This window comes from Myxocyprinus asiaticus, chromosome 35, assembly GCF_019703515.2.
Source record: "Myxocyprinus asiaticus isolate MX2 ecotype Aquarium Trade chromosome 35, UBuf_Myxa_2, whole genome shotgun sequence".
NCBI lineage: Eukaryota > Metazoa > Chordata > Actinopteri > Cypriniformes > Catostomidae > Myxocyprinus > Myxocyprinus asiaticus.
In genome coordinates, this window is record NC_059378.1 from 17,889,147 (window position 1) to 17,905,268 (window position 16,122).

The following is a 16,122-nucleotide window of genomic DNA, read 5'->3' on the forward strand; positions in this document are numbered from 1 at the left end:
TGTAAGTTTGTGACTGTTGTGGGTGTTTATTCATGCCAAAACTTGCTGACATACATAGTGACTGTTGGTGTAGCTGATTGAAACTAGTGGTGTTTTATGAAGTTTTTTAGTTAATTTACTAATCTAAGTTCGAGTTAATCGATCTAATCTACTAGCCATCATTACATTTTGCATATCAAGATCCTGTGAGTGGGAACTCCTTTCACCATGGCAATATCATCAGAGCATACTTAGCTGGGTGTAGCCAAGCAACAAACATGTAAAAACACGCAACACGCAGCGACTCACGCGGTCAGCCCTGCATGTGAACGATTGCAAGCATTTGTGTGAACACTGGGGTGTGGCTATTTTCTCAAGCTCCTAGTCTAGTGAACTAAAGAAATGCATTTACACACCCACTGTTTAAAAACTTAAATTTGCAAAAACATTAATAAAACATAGCTAATTATGGCCGACAGAGAAAATTAGGCTACTTCATTCTAGATTTCTTTCTGAACTTGATCACAGTCCAAACAGTTAGTAAGTCTTATTAAGTGCAACATGCTTGCTTGCAATTGTATCAGAGGTCTGATTTAAAGGTTGAGATCAGTGACACACCCAAAAAAAAAAAAAAAAAAAAAAAAAAAAAAAAAAGATTGAAAATAGACTCCACGATATCCAGAGCGCAATCTCTATGAGGGGGAGGTGAATCACAGTTTTTTTGCTGTTAGCTATACTGTATGGTATGCACTGCTGTCTCTACTTTGGACTTTACACAAAGCTGTGATGAAGATTGGTTAATGATTAATAGTTTATTACTGTACATTCAATTTCACACTGAGAAAACTGAGCAACAGAATGTAACATACCCTGCAGAATCATCTCCCAACCCCACCTGAAAAACTCTACCTACCCTTCCCTGCCCAATGAATCTTGGGCCTTTATCAGCATGGATGTGTCTAAAATGAGGTTTAGATTAGTTTGACTCACAAAAAAATAGGCTGTGCACATGACCCATCCCATGGTGTATTCCCAAAACTCTAATCCTGGTGTGACATTCCACACTACACCACGGTGTGCTACCACTCACTCTACCACCCACTTTCTCTCATGCACACACCCTGTCAATGTCTTTGTCATTTACTGGCATATACACAATAATGTGCCCATACACTCATATACTCGTAATGAAGCTCAACAGTGACTGCCCACTTTTTCAGCATGCTTGGTTTCTAAGTATTTTTCTCATTCATTTTATCCATAAGCATTTCAATGAATTCTTCAATTAAGAATTCTAAGCCATTAACCAAACCAACCATCTCCATTATGAATCAAAACATTACAAAATTTGATTTGAAAAAAGAAAGTATTTGAAAATTTTGAAGGAAAAAAAAAGACAAAAGGTAGAAAATAATGTACTTAAATTACTTTATGTGAGAGTGAAACACTTGTAACAAATCAGGAATGGTGGAACAATATATAATTAATAGCTGCATCCGAAATTGCATACTGTCAGATTATGTGCTGTTTTTCATGAATGATGCGCTTCTAGGTATGCATGCAAGTAGATTTAGGACATACTTTATCAAGGAACGTGGGCATTGTCAATGACCTCAATTTATGATGTAATAACAACAACCACAAACATAACCTTTTTATCCCCCTTTTCTCCCAATTTGGAATGCCCATTTCCCACTACTTACTCAGGTCCTCCTGGTGGCACGGTTACTCACCTCAGCTGGGTGGCAGAGGACAAGTCTCAGTTGCCTCCGCTTCTGAGACCATCAATCCACGCATTTTGTCACGTGGCTCGCTGTGTACGACACCGCGGAAACTCTTAACATGTGGAGGCTCATGCTACTCTCCGTGATGCACGCACAACTTACCACGAGGTTACCCCATGTGATTCCACCCTCCCTAGAAACCAGGCCAATCTGGTTGCTTAGGAGACCTGGCTGGATTCAATCAAACTATCCTTTTTCTCAATCATTCTCTTTTCCTGTGTCTCACCTTCACGTGACTTGATAGCTAAAAATGTATGAATCAGATGTGCTGATGGTGCTAATTCATAGGACAATACTGATCACTGACACAGTGTGCAGTCACCATAATCACTGCTGCACACTGCACAGCCCTTTGGGACAGACAGGGAGTGCCACTGATATGACTCAAGTGTAAATTAGTGTGTGTGTGTGTGTGTGTGTGTGTGTGTGTGTGTGGTAGCAGAGTGGATTTACAGTATGTTCTGACACAACCACTTTAAGGTCAAACGCACACTATAAGCCTGAAGCTTGTCGTCTTATGCACATTTAAAAACTCAGTTTCTTGTTTTCTGTTTTTATTGCACGCTTGACACAACTAATCACAGACTATGCAAGTCAATTACAAGATCATTCTCCAACCCAACTGTAGCTATGAACCCGAAATTAGTACACACAAACTCATGAACATAGCAAAGTGCGAGTTGATCCTTGACAATTTTTATCAAACAACATATTTTTTTATCTTCTAAGATAAAGAGCCAAAAAATATGGATAAGTCAGTAGTTGTGAAGACGTGGGCATTAAACTGATGTTGTTATTTTGGTTCCCACCTCCAAATGCCTCATTCTCCTCTTGAGTTTTTGAGAGAAAAACTTTTGCTGTCCCATAATGATAAACACATATCATATAACCTCACATACCATATTCAGGCTGTGGCTTGTCTGTATTTTTACAGCCACCATAATGGGCCATTACCACATATACTTCTGAACTGCAACCAAAATGCAGCGATTTTGATTTCAGAGTTTGTCTCCAGAGATTATACAGCTGCTATGTCTCATAGCTTTCCTTCAGTAGTATGAAATCCAAAGCCACCCACACAGAAAAACGCACACATAACCTAGCAGCTACCAGTTGAGCCAATACTGTTAAGAGCCTGCCGTGTCTGAGGGCTCCCAGACTTTCTGCTTGCTTCCGCTAGAGACAGCGAGTGGGCGAGTGGTCTGCCCTGATTCGGGCATACGGGTTTCTTTAACCCAAGGCAAAATGCACACAGAGGCCTCTCAACATGGAGATCCATCAATGGCACATCCAATTACAGTTATCACAGTATGACATTGTCATGAGCACTCTGTAAGACAGACTACATGCTAATTTGAGCTGCACAATCCCAGAAAAATGTATGGGTGAAGAGCTGTAACTACCACAGACATTTAGGGGGAAACATCCTCTCCAATATGCAGATTATTGGTCAACCAGTATGGGTTTTTCAATGGCTAATTCTTAAACTATTACATTTTGTTCCCCCAATCCTGAATATGTTATTATGATATTGCATAGTTGCCTATGAAGTCAGCTGAATACCTGAAATGTACTGAATGACCAGGATTTCCCATCAATGTATTTTTTTCTTCCCTGATGGCAGGGGAATGTTCCAGGATGACAATGCCAAGATTCATCAGGCTCAAATTGTGAAAGAGTGGTTCAGGGAGCATGAGGAATCATTTTCACACATGAATTGGCCACCACAGAGTCCTGACCTTAACCCCATTGAAAGTCTTTGGGATGTGCTGGAGAAGACTTTACAGAGTGGTACGACCCTCCTGTCATCAATACAAGATCTCAGCCAAAAATTAATGCAACTCTGGATGGAAATAAATGTTGTGACGTTGCATAAGGTTGTCAGAACAATGCCACAACGAATGTGTGCCATAATCAAAGCTAAAGGTGGTCCAACAAAATATTAGAGTATGCAACTTTTTTTTGGCCAGGCAGTGTATAGTGCCAGGGAAATCTTCTTTTTGTTCAGCCCAACAAATGGCTGGTTTACTGTATGCTGGCTAGTGCTGGTGGACCAGCATGGTCTTTCTAATGAAATTGGTTCAGCTAGTTTTTAAAGCCTTCTGGGGATACCAGCATCCCATGATGGGGGACCAGCACACAAAACACAACATAAGTTCGTGAACAGCACTGCTGTTTTTTTCAGCAGGGCAGCGAGATCTCCAGGTGTGTACAGAAAGGCTGCATTATTTCAGCCAAATTTAACATTAATACCATTAAATAACAAGTCTAGAAACAGAACGTGAATAGTCAGGACTGATGACAACATTAGTGCATATAAATGGATGCATACAATGTATAAAGCAACTTCAAGGACAGCTTGCACATTTAAACAATCAAATTTTGACACAGATAATCTATGAATCTGTGTTACGGACAGAGTAGGGTACATGATCCATAGTATTTCACTTAAACACTATTTAAAAGCTTACTGAAGCTAAACTATTGGCATTTGGTCATGGGTGTCCCTTGCAGTAAGTGCTTAGATGAACAAAGACAGGAAGAGACAGAGCATTAGCAAATGTTGTCTGCCTGCTCACCATGTGATAGATTTGCATTTCTGCGATAAGAGAGAGTCCGGACAGTGGGCAAATTCAGTTTCCAGTATCATGTACATTTTCAAACATTCATCCCATAATCCCTCTTCTGTTTTAGGCCAGTTGAATTGAGAAATGTTGTTTTGTATGAATGGAGCAATTGACTTATGGGGCTTTTCCACTGCATGGTACGGCTCGACTCCACTCGCTTTTTTGGGGTTTTCCACTGTGGATAGTATCTGGTACTTTTTTTTAGTACCACCTCGGTCGAGGTTCCAAGTGAGCCGAGCCGATGATAAATGTGACGTCAAAACCCTGCAGATCACTGATTGGTCAGAGAGAATCTATAAGCTAGATGGCAGGTTAGCTTACCCTCGTGTGTCGTCTTTGAGCTAAAACACAGTGATGTCCTCGTCTGCGCTTTGGTGCATGATTTCCCAAACTCTCCTGTTTTTGTAGCTGTATTTTGTCTTGCTGCCGTCAGCCTCTTTTGAAACAAAGTTTGTCATCTTTCTGTGAAAAACAGCCACATGCCGAGAATCAAGTACACCATTCCTTCGATATCCTCCATTGCTCTTTTGTAGTGTGTTTGTGTCACGTTTAAGATGATGTCACGGCAGTAGAGGTGGCGCAACTATGACGATCAGCCTATAATCCCACCCACGTTGAGGCTGCACTAAACTGCAGTGGAAAAGCAAGCTCAGAAAAGTAAAGCGAGCAGAGTCGATTCGAACCGTAACGTGCAGTGGAAAAGTGCCAATGTGGTCAGCTGTGTCTGCCTGTGGCTTAATGGACTGTCAGTCACAATTCATGTTGTAGGATGTTTTTCGTCATTAGGAAAGCCACTTAATGGTAAGTGGGCATTATCTGATAGCCCTTTTCCACCGAAACTGCGATGGTTCTCGTGGCAAGGCTGTGCTCCACTGGTTCATGGCCGGGTCAATTTGAAGCCTATTGTAAACCGGCCGTGCTTTTCCACTGACCTGAGAGCAGAAAGGTGACGTAACGGGTTACTGTCTACGTGGTAGTTTCACATGACTACCTCAAACATAAACAAACATGGCGCATCACAGTGTCTTTGTATACAGCTTTTACTCTTGTTTTTGAGGACATATTTAAACATACGGACAGAGACACATCTACGCTAGAGATGACAGGTAATGTAATTACTTTATATTGTATGAACTATGGTTTAAATTGCTAAGTTCTGTAAACTGTTACAATGGAATCATTATTAACATTGGAGTAGCAGATGGTTGTATTTGGATTTTTGCCATAGCATATAATATTATTGATTGAGAATCCCACCAGTTTACTTAACAGATAGCCGTGATCTACCAAACTTATTGAGTAGCTGGTCCAAAATCCCCTTTTAGAACAAAACAATTCACAAAATAAGATGACAACAGTGTAAGAAAAGCTAACAAGGTTGGCAAATACAACAACTTACTGAGATCAGCTGCAGAGGACACCTGTGATTCACTGTTTATCACATGCATTATTGTCTGAATTCAATGCCCGTTAGTTAGCAGGCTGGTCGATTTGTCGGAGTCCAAAACATCATTGCTAAGTCTACTGCCACTTTTTATTATGTCCTTCTTATGGTCAATTGTCCGATTGAAGGCGGCATGCATCATTTTGTGCTGTATCTTCATTCTAGTAGAGTATTTATTTTCCCTTTGCAATCTCTCTAGTTTATCTTGGATCTTCTTAAATACCATATCGCAAGTAGAGCACTCATTTGGTCATGTAACCCAAATGCTTTTTATGTCTGATAATTTTGTGGGTTTTTTTTTTTATTGTTGTTATAGAGCGAAGAAGTACTCCTTTCTGCAGACGGTAGCTACTGTTGTTTGGGAAAACTTTAACATGGTGACGAAACATTATCCCACCCTCCGTCCCCTGACATAATCGGTTCCTGTGTAGAGACCAAAAAGCTTTTGAGGCAGGTGCGGAACTAGGTTTTTGGAACCCAGGTTTTTGGAACCCAGGTTTTTTCTGCGGTGGAAATGTGCAGAACAGTTTGAGGATTTGCACCGGCCCAGGAACCCGCACCCGAACCATGTTGGTGGAAAAGGGTTATGAGACGGAGTTTGACATGTTACCAGCATTCTGCCAAGTGTCAATATTGTTTACCATGGATGTCTTGATGTCTGTGTTGCACATAAATGTCATGAGTTTAGTCAACTGTGCCTGGTCATTTCAAGGAAGCTGCTTCATCATAGGTATGCATGAGTTTGTAAAGAAAAACAGAGCCAATGTGACAGTTGTTGAATATTTCATCAGCCTAAAACATCCAGAGGGAAACTTCACTGGCACTGCATAAATCTGAAGGGATTTGGAAGAAAACCACACTATTCTAGACCAAGTTCAATTAGAAAAACTTTTTGGTTAATGTTTCATAGGAGAAGAGACTGAATTGGGCTTTTGCCATATGAAGAGCTGGAGTAAAACTGGACCAGGCATTTGAAATAGTTCATGAAAGGAAACAGAAACTAGATAATATAGTTTCATTTGTTTATGTTACACACTAACAAAATTAAAAATACAGTGATATCTGCTGATACTTTATCTACAGAGATCTAGTAAACAAGCATTTGGTTTTGGCCCTGAAAAATCAGTAGTAGCTTTCATAATGGTTCTTTCTAAAACCTAACAGGGGTTAACAGTGAATAAATCCTCTGCAAATTACTAGGATATCTAGAGCAGGGGATCTAAAAGTTTCTCAGCCCAGGACCCAAATATGAAATTTTGGGTTTACATAGGACCCACACTTACAAAATCGTGCAGTATACCGTGTGTACTATATCCGTTGATTTAAACACTTTATGACTAAACAACTGTGATATAGACAGACTCTTACATAAATCATTTTTATTATTTCACTGACAAAAAAAAAAAAAAAAACACCAAAAATGTTTACTGAAATTAAACATTTGAACATGCACTCTCTCAATAGAAACAAATAAAATAAAAATTTAAATTGAAACAATTTCAATTGCATCCAGTTTTAAATGGAAAGCATCATACACTGCCTGGCCCAAAAAATAGTCATAGTTTGGATTTAAATAAGCAGATACTTAAGAGCCTATGACTGGATCATTATTATATTGATTAATATGTTTCAGCTGGCAACAATTCTTTTAACCCTAACTGATGCAGTATGTAGTTTCTCATTTCTTAAACAAACATGTTGGAAGACGTATCCTGTGGTCGTGGAAAAGATGTTACTGTGGTTCAGAAGCGCCAAAACATTAGCCTGCACCAATCAAAGAAAACAAATAAGGAGATTGCTGAAATCACAGGAATTGGGTTCAGAACTGTCCAATGCGGGGGCCTGGGTAGCTCAGCAAGTAAAGACGCTGACTACCACCCCTGGAGTTCGTGAGTTCGAATCCAAGGGCATGCTGAGTGACTCCAGCCAGGTCTCCTAAGCAACCAAATTGGCCCGGTCGCTAGGGAGGGTAGCATCACATGGGGTAACCTCCTCGTGGTCGCTATAATGTGGTTCACTCTTGGTGGGGCACGTGGGGAGTTGTGTGTGGATGCTGCGGTGGAAGGCGTGAAGCCTTCACACGCGCTCTCTCTCCATGGTAATGCACTCAACAAGCCGCGTGATAAGATGCGCGGCTGACAGTCTCAGACACAGAGGCAACTGAGATTCGTCCTCGGCCACCTGGATTGAGGTGAGTCACTATGCCACCACGAGGACGTAGAGCGCATTGGGAATTGGGCATTCCAAAATTGGGGAGAAAAAAAAAAAAAAAAAAAAGAACTGCCCAATGCATTATTAAGACCTGGAAGGATAGTGGTGAACCGTCAGATTTGCGGAAGAAATGTGGTCATAAAAAAATCTTGAATGATTGTGATCGGAGATCACTAAAATGCTTGGTGAAGTCACATCATAAAAAAAAAATCAACAGCAGAACTCATAGCTATGTTTAACAGAGCATTTCCACGTGCACAATGCAATGAGAACTTAAAGGATTGGGACTGAACAGATGTGTGGCCACAAGAAAGCCACTTGTTAGTAAGGCTAATTGGAAAAAATTACTTCAATTTGCTAGGGAGCATAAAGATTGGATTGTGGAACAATGGAGAAAGGTCATGTGGTCTGTTGAGTCCAGATTTACCCTATTCCAAAGCGATGAATGCATCAGGGTAAGATGGGAAGCGCATGAAGCGATGCACCCGTCATGCATAGTACCCACAAGCTTCTGGAGGCAGTGTTATGATCTGGGGTTGCTTCAATTGGTCAGGTCTAGGCTCAGCAACGTTATGCGACAATAAAATTAAGTCTGCTAACTACCTGAATGTATTGAATGACAAATGTACTTTTCATGTAAAATTTGCTTTTAAAACACTATCGGTTAGGTTTAGGCATAGGTTAAGGGTAAGGATGTCTGTTTTGTTCACCTCTCATTTATCTTTTAAGACACTATTGGTTTGGTTTAGGTTCAAGTTTTAGGTTAGGGAGGTATGTTTTACTCAATAAAACATCCATCTAATACTCACCTTAAAAACCTTGTCTGATTACAACAACATTTCACTCGATTTTGAAACCCCCCACTGGACATTTCACTGGAAACTGCAGCCAAACGTGCAATGGAGCATGTCATTTTGGTTTGCAAAAATGTTGCCACTATCCCGTAAATTTCATGAGATCAGGCTGGAAATAATTGCACATTTATTAAAATACTTCGCAACCCAACATGTATGGCTATGTGATCCAATAGAGCACAACAGTGCCCACCCACTTTTTCAGCCGTCTGGGTTCCGGAAGTATCTTCCCCATTCACTTCTTCCATAGACTTTTAAAAAAAATCCTTCATAAAAAGAGTTGTAAGTCATGAAGCAAACCAATCAGCTCTGAGCAGAATAACAAAATAATATCTTTGTTTTGAGGCAAAAAAGTATTTGAAAATCGGACATAAAGACAAAGGTACAAGGCTGTGTACTTACCGTCTTTCATGAGGGCACAAACTACAATCCCATGAAGCATTGCCAATGATGTCCTTGATTTAAAAACAATGGGAATATATAAAACTATAGATGTTAGGTTGTTGTTTATAAGTACAGAAACAATATAATTTCAGTTTATTGCTAAATATTCCAATATTTACAAATACAAAAGTAGTTTAAGTGTGAAGGGAGACCAACTCGATGACGTCATTCACAGTTCATCATGGGAGTGGGCGGTCGCTCCGAGGCACGTTTTGCAGGTTTCGTTGGCCAAGGTTCTCTGATTGATAGATCTTTCTCTGCTGTACCATGGGTAATGTAGTTGTTTACCATGAATTCCACTATCAAATATGATTTTTAAACAATGAACGTGGATGGCTTCAACGGAAGCATATACCATCGATGAACAACCTTGTAAGCTCACAGTAGATCTGTATTTAAATAAGTATTTATAAGTTATTAGGGCTGCCCCCTAATAGTCGACCAAACGTTAGTCGATGAAAAGGGTCTTGGTCGACCAAGTTTTGATTGGTAGGTTGGTCGCAGAGAAAAAAAAAACTCCACAGGAAACCAACGAACACCAGTATTACCGCTGGTTGGACGCTAGGTGGTACTATGGGATAATTTTCGTCAAGGAGGGCTAGGGTTAAGCCTACACAATAAAGCAAGACACCTTGATTTCAAACTTTGAACTATTTTTTATTTATTTGAACTAAAATTTCTAATGAAACTGGGAAAAAAAAAGTGCAATTAAAATGTGTGTTGTTCAACTTTTTGAAAGATGGTTTTACAACAGTTGTGAAGGACAACATCTCTTTGGAAACTAACCTACTTCATCTGTGCATTCTCTACAGGACGGGTATTTCGCTGTTCGGGATTATCATGTGTGTGAATACATTTGTTTTGTTCCCTCCTTCATGATATATATATATATATATATATCCAATTACATCAGCAACCCCTGGGCTGAGGGATCGGTGAATATTCTTGCTTTAGTGATTTTACATTTAAATTTAAATTAATTTAAAAAAAATGAAAAACTTAAATCAAATACATTTCTAAATTCAAATTGCACTCCAAACGAAATGAAAAAACAATTAAAATAATGAAGTGATCAAAAAAATAATATATAAGTAACCACCTTTCTGTTTACCGTCAGGCAAGTATCCATCTAAACAAGCAGGTGCAAAACTACTAACACAAATTAAGACATAAAAACAATTCTAAATGTAAAAATAATAATTATAATGATGATAATAATCACTGAAATATAAATCATGGTTCAAGGTGAACGTGTTTTTGTATTATTTTATGATTTAATCACAGATGTATAGGCTGCAGAGTTGTGGTCACAATGAACTGCTCTGTGGAAATAAAGTGAACTGAACTCAAAGCACCTCCTGAGCTGAGATGTCTGAGGTCATTTGCAGCACTCATAGACGATACTGTTCTTGCAAAAAAAAAAAAAAAATAAAATAAAAAAATTCAGAAGACAGAAACAAAGAGTGAGAACCTTTTAGATGCGCGTGTTCCAGGAGACTGCACGCCTGTTATCTGTTCTTAATAATATAATAAAATGTGTGTTCAAGCTTGTGTGTGTGTGTGTCTACAGGCAAATTATTTGTAATATTAATTTGATAATAATAATAATAACCTAATAATAATTTAATACATTAATGGGAAAACGAGCCAAATGTCTTCTTGACATCGTCAAAAGCATCAGCTATTTGCGATCACTCTGACATCGTCGATCCCCGAGATCATCGTCTGTCGGCACAACCCTAATGTGCATTTCTCTCTATAAATTAACAAAATGTTCAGACAGTTTCCTTGCTGGTTTTTCCGACACATTCAGAATCATTAACACTTTTGCCCTTCGTGTGTGCACTTGTAAAATTTATATTTTAAAAGCTCATTATTATGGTTTATTATTTCTCTGTAATGCAGAACAGTGTTAGCAATGTTACTTATAACATTCTTTCTTAGCCCTTGAACTCAAACCATTTTCTGATGACCCCCAAAATATATACATTTAAGTAATTAAATTAATATCATAAAGGTGCGACTAGTCGACTAATGGCTTAAACTAAGCACTACTAGTCGACTAGGAAAATCTTTGGTCGGGGGCAGCCCTATAAGTTATAGTTGAAAATCAATTCATCTATGGGATAAATTAATGGGATTTTTACTTCCAGAACCAGACTGTTGTGCTCTATTTAGGACGCGACCCATAGTTTAAGGAACACTGATCAAGAGAGATGCTTAGAACAAATGTTTGATTTTGGACTTGAAAAGCAAGTAGTAGTAGTTAGTTAGTTCAACTACCTCACAGTAGTCAACAGAGGACTATATTTCTAATGACAAAGGGAATGTTTTTTGTACCGAGAGGAATTAAAAGGAGGCCCCTTTAGAATTATTATTCACTTCCCTGAATAGGCCCTTTATCCACCTCTCCCTGGTTACTCTACACCTCCCGGTACAGCTGAATTAAGGAGTTGAGATGTTCTGTCTTGCCCAAACCCTCCCACAACTTTTGACTCATGTTGTGTGAAGCTGCTCCCTTGGCTGTATCTCAAAAGGTCAGCGGTCCTGATACAGAACCTTACAACACGTTTAACACTAATTCTGATATCACACCTAAAACTTCACCCACATGCTTTGTTAAACTGGCCAAAACAAGAAAACCCAATGCTGAAAAAGTCCAAGTCTTCAGACTTCCAAGTCGGAAGTCTGTTGTAGGTGTGTCCTTTTTAGGTGAACTACTCCTTTAAGCTCATTTACACATGCACATTGACAATTTTTTATTTAAAGTAATACTGGGGTTTGCAACAAAGAATTGTCCCTCTATGGAGCTAATAGCCCACAGAAGTATTGCTTCAATTATTCATGTTAAAGGCTGTGTGAAATTATTTTCACACTTTTCCTCATAGGATATGAGGACTTGAGATTAGTTTTATACTGAAAATGAAATTTGAAGAGACAAGGGGGAGGGGGTCTGCATATGGGGATATTCTGTTTTCCTTTGTGATTCCTCAGTATTAATTCAGTGGGTATGGGCAGGTGTTTGAGCTGTTTATTGACATCTGAGGAGGGCTTTGTTAATATTTAATGAGAGCAGAACTGACCAAATGTCGGAAGTAGTGACTACGTAAGTCTCACAGGAGTAGGTAGGAAAAGACACAAGTGTAGAATAAGATCCTAGATAAGTTAAACTAATTAATAGTGGTCGACCGATATGCATGGCTGATGCTGATACCGTTATCTAGAGAATATGATGGCTGATATAAACTCAGATAAACATAATACAATTTAACAACAGCAAATCAAATGTCCACAAAATTTCTAAAGTGAAACAAAGACTTGTTTTATGCAATATTTACTCAAATTTGCATAAACTTGGGAAGAAAAACCCTTGCAAAACAGACAGTGTTGACTACCAATTGACAAATCTATTTTTGGAACTGACACATGGGAAAGCTAACACTGTTAATCGGCCTAGCAAACACGGTTACTGGCCGATGCCGATAATTACAAAATGGCCAAATATCGGACGATATATCAGTCTAACACTACTAATTAAATTATGTCTACACAGCTAAAGTGATTATATACTGTGTAGACATAACTTAATTAGTAGTGTGATAGATTCACCCTGCCCCAAGAAACACAAACAAGGTTAACACACTTATCTAACAAAACCCAACAACCGTTGGAATTTGGTGTTTGGGGGCGCTTGTTTGGGCATTGTGAACAAGGCTTTAGATTTTCATTGGTTCAGGAAGGGTATAACAGGAAGATATTTGTTTCGGGTTTATTAAATGATCCGTAGAAAAGTGAAGCAATTGGCTTGACCCTGCACAGATTATGAAGCTATCAGACCATTTTATCCTTCTCAGAGCCATCTGGGCTCTCACTATAGATTTCATATACAGCTATGGATCTTATGCCATAGCCTATTCATTAAGGACATACGGCACATTAGGAATTATAGATATGGAAAGAATAGATTAAAGTCAGTGCTGGGACCATCATTTGTTGGGACATTTGTCAACTGAAAAAAAGAAAGAAAGAAAGAAAGAAGCTAACTGATCTTAAAAAAGTTGTAAAATCACTGTAAGACAGACAGATATTCTGAGCAAATGGTGCTGATGGGTAATCTCCTATGCCCCCTCTGAAAGTGTATTTATGAAGTGGGGATCACCCTAACCCTTGCTGTCCAAATGTAGGACAATATCAGGGATTTGTGCCTGTAGGGGGATTAACGGCTATGTGTGAACCCACATGCAGTAAATCTCAGCCTAAAACCACACCAGTCAGTCGGTAAAAGAACCAGCCGGCCCTGACCGCACTACTAATCGCAATATGCACAACTCAGGAACTCCCACAAAGAGCAAACGGCACATCCTGTCTGTGTTAATATCTACTGCAACTGACCTATATAAATATATAAATAGACCGTCATATTGCACTTCAGCTACCTATATTATATTTTGTAGGCGAGAAAGAGACCATATCCTTGTCTTACAATTATCTGTACCAAACTCTATGTGTCAGTACGGCATGCTGATGTTGTCCAAAATTTCACTTTGAGGGACATCCGGCCAAAAATGTTAAGACTTGGTAATGCGCGCTAAGTCCATGTCATTAAAGTTTGCAGAATTTAGTTGCTTCTTTAAGAGATAAATCACTGACAGAGGACATGTCTTTTGGCTTCCTTGCTAACCACACAAACAGGAAAGGGTGTATCGCAAGGAATGTTATTTCCTCTGAGACAGATTGATGAAATGATTTCTTTGGCACGTTTAGAAACACTCAACAACTACTTAACTGTGAGAAAAATCTGATTGTATCATATCTCTTTCAAATCAAAGCACACAGACGATGAGTCAGCTTGTAAACTGTGTTCGCAGTACCCCACCTAGATTCTCATGCACAACATTAGACCCAATAACAATGTAAATACTTGACAGTATTTACTGGGGTTTGCAACAAAGAATCGAGAAAAGAGATGCACAATGTTAAATTAACATGCTTAACTTCATACATTCCTTTAACTTTGAACACAACATGGTCCACAACACACCGTAGTCTCGACCCACAGTAAACAAATAAGTGAAATTCAACTGGACCTTCTGTGAATGGACAACCTGCAAGGTGTTACAGGTAAGGCAACACTCACAGGTGTTTATATGTAAACAGTCCACAACAATATCAGCCATTTACAACAAAACTATACAACATATGCTAGGCCACTACACACTACTCAACTGTATATCCAACAAAAAAAATCAGATGCAAAAAACTTTATATTTTACTTTTATGTGTACTTGTTATTTGTAATTACCTAAGGACATTACTTATGATTCATGCCAACAGTTCAAAGTGACATTTGAAAAATGTGGGGAGGTTATTGCTTGTGTCCGAAACAGGGAAAGATCAGCAGTCTCTTTGTATTCCCGATTCGCTTTTCCTTTGTGTATAAACACAATCGCTTAAGTTACATACAAGTGAATGTTCATCTAAGCTAACTAAATACTGAGTTATACTGCGATTAATTAGCCATTGTTTAGAGAAGTAAATGGTTACTTTAGAGAAGTTTGTATCAGCTGTAACCCGACACACACGGAAGTGGGAGCGAATGTCGCACAGGTAGGTAAACCAACACCGACAACACAGATCACCACAATAAGATTAATTCCCAAGAGATCTGAATACGAATTAAAGGCTGATTTAGAAGTATTAGCAATACGGACTTAATATTAAAGAACAGATAAAGTTTAAAACTCGCAACGAAAAAATAAAAACGCAAGTGCAGCATTCGCCCTTATTAAATACAAATATAAAATCATATATTTTTATTTACCTTTAAACACTCGTCCCAAACACTGCTGCCGACAGTGATCCAAAAGAGTTTTAGTTTCCCCACTGCACAGAGTTCCAGTGAGCGTGACACTTTCTCTTGCATTCAGATGAGGCTGAACAATGTGCGCTGGGCAAAGAGCAAAGTCTCGTCTAGAGCTCCGCCTCCCGATACTATACGAGCCCTGCACCACACCCAAACCCACACCCCAGCACTCTCTTCAGCAGCACGTTAGAGAAAAAGACACAATGGATACTTTTTTATCATATATACAATTACATAGAAAATCTGATTGTTTTGTGTGCTCGTAATTTTAATATAATTAGGATGCATGGACATACAAATGTTATGAAAGTAAGCAGTGAGATCTTCTACCTGTAGGGCATATTCCCACATCATCGACCGCACCTTGACGTTTCGATTTAGTCATGTTATTCTCAGACAAGGGATTATGACGACAGCCGCTTCATCAACTTCTGAACTATACAAGCCTCCACTGAATGATTGATTAATTTATTTATTTTATTTTTTTCGTTCTGAGGGTTCAATAAATTGAAAATGTAGCCTTTAACATCACATAGAAAGCTACAAATAATATATTTTCTTAATCATACTATGAACAGAATCCACATACTATCAGAAAAGGATGTCATTGTGTACACTCTGTGGGGTTTTGACGTTTGGAGCAGCAAAAATAGTTAAAGGTGCACACAGAAATGTTTTCCTCATTTAAAAAGTTGAATTCCTATAAACATGAATTGTAATTTTGCAATATATGTAGGAAATCATGACCTGTCACATTAAAATGAAGACTCCAGTCATATCAATAACATTATAAAAGCTGTTTTATTCTACATGAAGAGGGTCCACACATGTGTGCTGACATGTCAGAATCACATGACCAGCTGAATACTACTTGCTTAATCTCAGTAACCACCCTGTTATTTGACACTTTCACTTA

General features: G+C 38.8%; 1 protein-coding gene across 1 annotated transcript in view; it reads right to left on the minus strand.

Annotated features, from left to right (window-relative positions):
* Positions 1–15,300, minus strand: part of LOC127426392 (junction plakoglobin-like) — a 38,648-nt gene extending 23,348 nt beyond the window's left edge. The window contains exon 1 of the mRNA XM_051673180.1: positions 15,165–15,300. The gene's annotated coding sequence lies outside the window, so the exon portion shown is untranslated. The remainder of the gene's footprint in view (positions 1–15,164) is intronic.
* Between the last annotated feature and the right edge of the window lie 822 nt (positions 15,301–16,122).